Source organism: Parasteatoda tepidariorum, chromosome 4 (assembly GCF_043381705.1).
Source record: "Parasteatoda tepidariorum isolate YZ-2023 chromosome 4, CAS_Ptep_4.0, whole genome shotgun sequence".
Classification (NCBI taxonomy): Eukaryota; Metazoa; Arthropoda; class Arachnida; order Araneae; family Theridiidae; genus Parasteatoda; species Parasteatoda tepidariorum.
In genome coordinates, this window is record NC_092207.1 from 7,713,014 (window position 1) to 7,721,303 (window position 8,290).

The window sequence follows — 8,290 nt, forward strand, 5'->3', positions numbered from 1 at the left end:
TCGTCCCTTTACTGTTATCTTATAATTTGTTTGAGAAGCCATTTCAGCTTCATTTGTTAAAAACAATGCTAGTTAATTAACAAAACTAATCTTTTTTTTTTCAAAATGTTAATTAAGGTGTCCAATTACATATTCGGTTACTAATTTTTATTTGCCTAAACAAAATTACTTTGTTGCAATATAATATTCTAATACCAAAAAAAGTACTTGCGTGGCGTGAAAATATCTTTTGTGATCTAACTCTTTCAAAAGTACATAAAAATGGTTGTCAGCAGGGGTGTACATGCAGATTTATTAAATACACCTTGTTCGCCACCTAGGAACCAAATCTAGAACCCGACACTCGAAATATTTGCTCTGTTACAATCGTACCCTGTTACAATTGACCCTACTCTCCCCTAAGTATTTGTTTCCTGTATCGAGAGGTTCAGCGTTCAAATAAATTTAGAAATATTAGCAAAGGTTTATCAATTCGTATTTAATACTATAATTTGATTATTCTCAAAAATAAAATAATGATTATTAAAAAGAAATAAAAAAATTTTTAGTTTTACCCACATTCCAAAATATTAAAAAAAACTCATATAATTAATTAATCACTAAATTTCTTATGTACTCTGAAAGCAACAAATTGATTATGGGATCAGAGAAAAAAATATCAGTTGTTGTAGTTCATTTACGTTGCACTAGAGCTGCACAATGGGCTATTGGCGACGGTCTGGGAATCATCCCTGAGGATGATCCAAAGACATGCCATCACAATTTTGAGCCTCTGCAGAGGGGGTGGACCTCTGCTTCGGTTGCCCGACGACCTCGCGGTAGAACTGCATAACGAGGACCAATATCGCACACCCTCGGTCCCTACGTACTCATCCAAGTGGTCGACCACCTGAAAAAAATATCAACAACAACACATGTTCTGTGTAACCATCTTTAAAATCAAGAATCCTTGTCGAATCGGAAAATATGTAGGGTCGCGCTTTTAATCGGTGACAGTCCAGTGTTGAAGAAGGTTTCCTTCAGCAAGCAAATAGGTTTTGATGTCTTTAGTTCCGTCTTCCACAGCAAAGATTCGTCACTCTCTGATAATATTCTCTTAAATATTATTTTACAAACTCTAGTGTGAATATTTATTATTTGACGAGAATTTTCACAATATTTATATATAAAAAGCAGGGATTCTGAAACATCCAGCATTTGTACGCAAGAATATTTGTAATGAACCAAGAAAACTTTTTGTTTACAGTTTAAAAAATAATTTAAATTAATTAAAAATTACTTTTATCCATAATAAGAACATTAATTTACGCAACACCATCTCTCAGAAGGGAATGTTTTTATATTTCTGACAAGCAATAATGAAAACAAACCTTAGTAATTTCATTATTGGAATTGAGGAAGAATGAAATTCAATTATATTCAATTAATTTTCATCAAAGAAAAAAAGGTGTCATGGAACATTTCTGGTGTTCCAATTACATCGAGAACTATTCGCAGTATATATATTATACCTAGAATTATTCTTGGTATAATCAAATTCTAAGAACAGTTCACTGCACTATTTTTGGTGTAAAGTAATTGGCAGCTGTTTCGGTAGTAAGATACTCTAAAAATTGATACAGTTTAAACAATCTATAGATGATATCCAAAGTGCGTCTGCGCCATAATAAGTGTTTTCGGAAATGAAAATATACTGGTGCAAGATAAGAAGAGAATTTGCAGGCGTGGTCTATTATTTCTAGAACTACTGGACCGATTTTAATGAAATTCGATTTGTACATATTGATACAATACAAAAAAAAAGAAAATAATAATAACCATTCAACAATTGTAATAGACGCATGATCGTGGGTGACACTCGTTGGAGATGGAAGGTATGAAATAGCCACAGGACAATTCAGGCGAATTGCCACAGAAAATGATAAACTGCCTTATTTCAAGTATGACATCACGCTGCAAGACCTGCATATCTGTAAGAGGGAACCATATCCCCTACTAACCCTTTTTTAATTTTTTTTATTCTGCAACGGCTGTTTCATACCCTCCGACTACAACGACTGTTACGCACGATAACGAGAGTGTATTACAATGGTTGAAAGGTTAATTGTTTTGTATTGTACATATCAAGTTTCAGTAAAATCGGTTCTGTAGTTCAAGAGATAATCGACCCAGTCTTAATTTCGTGCACCAGTGTACTTCAAGAAAGATGTGGATGTGCGCGAGTGAGTTTCGTGGCACAGACCTGCATTTAAAAGGCTACAAAGCCGATCCTCATTTGGTACTGCCAAGAGATAGCTAAAAAAATGCTACGGATATGAGTAACATTAACCCCCTCATTGATAAGATTGGATTCAACAATTAAAACTCAACTTGGGCATTCATTTGAAGACAGAGATTACCTTGAGTCTTCAAATAGCTGCATGCTGCAAAGAAATAAATTTTGAACTAAATTTCCTCTTTCATTACATAGAAAACGATTGTTAAAATTTTCAGTCAGGTTGTCTGTTTTTTTTTCTTAATGCATCTAAGAATTTTTGATGATACCCGGTGGCTGAGAGGTAGCACTTCTCGCCGTCGTGCCACAGGTCCTTGGTTCGATTATCGGGACCGGCAAGGTTGACTCAGCCCTTCATCTCTTCAGTGTGTCGATGAAACGAGTATCAAGCATGCTTGGAAACTAAACACTGGGGATTCCGCGTTGGGCTAACCACCCAACAGGAACATATGCTCTTGCACCCCAGAACCCGAAGGTCAAGAAAACGGAGATGGGCACAGTAGGCCTTGGCCCTCGATGGGATGTAGAGTCACTAAGTTTAGTTTACTTTAGGAATTTTTGATATTTGCTTAGCTCTTTAAAGTTTTCTCTCACAGCTTTCAGTCAAAGTGGTTTTTGACTCAAGATTCACATTGCATACTTATGGCTACAGATTGAATGACGTGGTAGTATATTAAATCTTTTCATCTAGAATAATGAGTTTGTTCTTTACTAAATGCTCGATTTTTTTTAATTGCTATAGTGTACTATTCCGATCTGCTATTCTCAAAGATCTATTATATAAGATCTAGATCATTGGGAATTAGATTATCCATCCATTTTGTTTCCTTGTTCACTTTCCGAAGTAAATACTATGTCAACTGATTAACGGAAAATGAAAGCCATGCCACTGAAGCTGAAGATGTATGTTATATATTGTATATACATCCAACTACATCTCTTGCTTTTCTAATGGCAATTATTGAAATTCACATCACGTCAATGGAACAAATCCTTTACACCAATTTACTAAGCAAAGGAAAATATCGTTAATCGTTCACCAACTGGAAATTGTCTCCTTTTGGAATCCTTTAATTTCACTTTGAAGTTTTTAATTACGATCCACCTTTTCTAATTGATGTATTAACCAACGGAAAAACAACGAATTCTTGATGAAACTGCTAAATGTATATTTGAAAGCATACACGAAAGCGCTCCGATGACTAAGCTGGTTAAGGAGTCACCGCTGACTGGAAAGCTGGGCGTAGTGAGTTCAATCCTGATAGTCGACAAAATAATCGGCGAGAATAATAGAATAATCATCAAGATGAACGTTTAATCCGTTGTGGTTGGAAGTCCTCTCGTTGGTTGTCGTATGGAAGTTCGGAAAGAAGGGTACCAGCTAAGTCGTTGTCCACATCCTCTAACCAGGGTCAAAATTTCGTGACATACCGTGGCCATTACAAGATAAAGGCCTAAAATGGGACTACGACTTAGTGATGTGATGTGAAAGTGCACATGTCCCGCAGTGGACTGATCGTAAAGACACGGTTCAACACCGAAGTCGAGCATCACTGGAAGCAGTCAGTAAACGGGTGCGTTACCACTTTGAACAGCCTACGTAGGGACCGAGGGTGAGCGGTCCTCGTTAAACTGCTCTATCGTAAGTGCTCGACTTTTCAGCGCAGGTCGTCGGGCTGCGGAAGAGCCATCCCCTCTGCAAATGATCAAAATTGTGATGGCATGTCTTCTGATCCTCCTCGGGATGTTCCCCAGACCGTCGCCAATAGCCCATAGTGCAGCTCTAGTGCGACGTAAATAAAAACCAATCCCTGAAAGCAATCGACTGAACATTATGTGTCTTCTGTTGGGGAATACCGTATCGTCCATTGACTGACCAAAGAAAAATGCGTCGAAATTCTAACAGCAACTGTATGAAATCATTTGATAGTTTCCTTGACCTTTGCAACTGTATCGCTAAGGAGGAAATCGGAATTGGTAAATAAGTGTTTTCCAAGTCCCGAAAGTCTGAAATGGCACATCCAACGAATAAATTTGCGCAACAAAATGGAGACGCCCTATTCACACTATCGCGTTGCTTATCATATGACGCTCTCACGCAGGCGGTAAACTGTTTCTTTTGGTTTCCAACCACAAAATAGCATGAAAAAGAAATAATATTTCGCCTTCAGGGAGATGGAGTGTGAAAAAAATGCAATAGGTGAAGCGGCCGGATAATTAGCTAGTAAAAAGTCAGTGGACCGCTTATAAAAGTAGTTGTTGCCTTTCACCGCCTCAGAAGAAAAATTTTTCTTTTTTTGAATTGCAATTGAGAGGAGGGAGACAAAAAAAAATAAAAATAAATTTCATGGGTCTAGAGAAAGGAAAGGCAATTAGATGATAACGACGGAATCCGCCAATCGTGAACCAGCTATTACGGGTGGTAGGGAGATGGGGGGCCGGGCCTGTTCTCAAGCATGTCATTACATTGCGGATCGCCCCATTTATAATCCTGCTAAATATACGAAGGTTTTTTTCTTCTTCTTTCTCTCCCTACTTTCCAGCACCCGGAAAGGAGCACCAGAAAAGTAAAACGACGACCCCTTTTGAAATAAAAGTGGGGGAAGAGAGGGAGTGTGATATCAGTTCTATATGGTTTCGATATCGTGGGAAAAGTCTAGATAAATGCTCTTTTTTAATTAAATGTTTTTTTTTTAAAGCCTTACTTGCGGATCTAGGATTTCAATGAAATAACTGATTTTGGAAAGTTAATTAATCTTCGTAAGTGTCGGGGAAATAACTCCGACGGGGGGCATAAATAAGCGTATTTGGAATGTGGCCATGGAGGGAAGGATCAAAAGATTGGATTGAATCTCAGTAAATAAGTAAATGACCACATTTTTTTAAATTTAATATTGAAAAACAACTGGAATTTCGAGTTGTAGTGTATGAATGGAATTACCAAAATGACTTAATTGCAATTCTAAAAACTTGCGACATTTTTGATTCTGGTGTTTTTGAGGATGAATTATAAAAGGTACAACTCCTTGATGAGCAATCGGGAAAGAGGAACTAGAAGACAAATAGCTCTTCCAGAATGAACAGTCATCTTTTTTTTTTTTAATCTTAATGCATTCATATTCTCCCCCTCAGAAATTACGTCTCTGAAAGTGCTAATTATTAAGTTATTTTTAATTAAAATAACACCTACTTTCGTTTTTAGATTGCATGGGGATCACGTGATTTTTCACTTATGGACGTTACTCTAGCCTATTTTTTTTCATATAATATAGCTTATTCCCTAGCTTTTGTTTACAACCCTTGCGCATTGAAAGTCATAGCTGCTTGTAGTCAACCCTCGAAAATGAGGAAATTCAAACTGCATTCGCTTGACCCCGAATTACGATTTTTTTTCTACTACTCGTATTTCGGCCGTAATCCAAAAAATTAAATGTGTGGGCTAACCTCATATTCTTACTCCGAATAAATAAAAAATATAATCTTTATAGTCTATTTGCTTACCACAAATGGCTATCTCTTATTTAATTATTTATTTATTTTTAGCATTAGCCTTAAATATGAAAAAATTTAGGGACAACGTGAAATTAGAAAACGAAAACGAAAAAAAAAAAAATCAAAATTTTCAACCACGTCCGTTTGATCACATTTTGACTAGAAATGAACATTTAGTTTGTTTGTTTTTTATCACACTTATTTTAGCCGTAATCCTAAAAATAAAGTTTGGTGGTAAGGCCTGCTTACACAGTCCAAGTTCTTGAATCCGAGAAATTGGAAGAATTTCTCTGTCCAAGAAATTGGATGATTCGTCGACACTATCCAAGTTCTTGAATGTCACTGATTGGTCGGAAGAAAGCGCATGCGCATTGTTCATATGCAATATCATAAAATAATACTTACATAAGTTTAAAATTACTAAATAGTAGAGTCCCGATAATCCGAGCCCCGGTTATCCGAGTTTCCGCTTTAACCGAGCTATCAAATATTTTAAAGGTTTTTTAGTTCTAGTTTATTTTTTATTTTTAAAGATACCGCCGAAAAATAAATCTGAATTTTATCTTCCAAACACTCGGGAAAACAAAATCTAACAACTTGATCCCATGAAATGATCGTTAATATCGTCAATAATGAAAATGAACCTAGCGAAGATGATGAAGACAGTGACGATGAAAATCAACATATAAAAATCTCTCACACAGATGAACTTAAAGCTGTCGAAAATGCTACTGAATACATAGAACAACAAAAAGAGGCGACACCAGCCTTCCTGTTATCCCTAAAAAATGGCGAAACATTGCTGCAGAAAAGCACCAAAGTTATGTAAAACGATTAAGGACTTTTTTTAAGTCCTTAATCGTTAATAATAGGTAATAATAGGTGTAATAATAATGTAATAATAGGTGTTAATAATAGGAATTGTATGTGGTATACTCGTATAAATTTTATATTTTTTAAATATATTACATTTATACCAACTCTTCCTTTCTTTTTTTATGCTCTTCGTTTTAACCGAGTTTTTCAGTTATCCGAGTCAGTCGTGGTCCACATTAACTCGGATAATCGGGACTCTACTGTAAATTCAAATAAAATCATAATAACACAAATAAACCGTAACAGAACAATTTATTTGGACTAAAATATATGAAAACAGACAACAAAATGACATGATCTGATGCCTGCTTGTTGACGTCACAAAACGTAAGACACTGATTGGTTAAGGGAGAAAAAACTTGGATGGAAAGAAGAACATGCTCTATTATCGTCAAAGGACTTGGACCAAGCACTTGATCGCTTACATGATCCAAGCTCAAAGCAAAACAAGTTTCCATCAATATCAATAAATTTTCGGCCAAGAACTTGGATCGTTTAAACAGACCTGTAGTGTTCAGTTTGCTACCAAGAACGAGAAAAATTACAAATTCCAACAGCATTCGTTTAATGGCAAATGACAGTCTTTTCGTCGACCGTCAGCCGTCTTTTAATGGCAAATGACCACCTATTTCTTTCATTACTCTTTTATTACCTAAAATCCTAAAAACAAGGTGTTGATGTAGCGAAGTTAGCCCCCCAAAATGAGGAAATTCAAAAACTTCAGCTTCATTCATTTGACCGTTAACGGCCGCCATTTTTCCCTCCTTTCGTCATAATCCCAAAAATAAGACTGCTTATGCAGTATCTTAAAGTTAGTACCCAAATAAGAGGAAAATCAAAAATTTCAACAAAATTCGTTTGACCTCATTTTGACTACAATTGACCACCTTTTAGTTCTTTTTTTTTTACCTCCCTTATTTTAGCCATAATCTTAAAAATAAGGTTCGGGGGCAGCGTGAGGTCAGCCTCTGAAAATGATTAAAAATCAAAAATTTCATCTGCATTGATTTGATCACCCACCTTAAAAATGAAGCTCAAAGTCATGTGCAACGTGAAATTATCTCTTTAAAAAAGTGAGCTCCCCTAAATTCGAATGTTTAGTGAGGATGAATTAATTTTGCTGATTGTCAATAATGCCCAAACGTTGCTTTGCAATTTTTAATGATTCTGATCATTTAATTAAGATTTTGTCTTAAAGTAAAATTCAAAAGATGGAGTTTTGCTTTCGGATAAAATTTATATAATTTTATATGCATTTATTAGTTTTGATAATAAAAACACCACGCTGCCGTTTAAGCTATGACCAAAAATTTTCTTTTTGAATATTTAAATTTCATTTTATTTCATTAAAAATAATATCTTCTGACTTGCAGATCATTCTAGCAAATCTGCTACTCGTTTTGGAATAACACGCGTTTTAGAATAAAAACAGGTGTTAATATGAAAATGCACATTCTTTTTAGCAGCAATACTATATGACTCATAAGTCAAATTGAAGGTAATCTTCGTTTAAGCAAACTAAAGCATTTCTTATGCATTTTCCTTAGCAGTGCAAAGTTTAAACACACGTATCTCAAAACATGATTTTTTGGAGTCATGGTGGTATTGCAGCCCATGAGCGATATATATATATATATATATGGACAT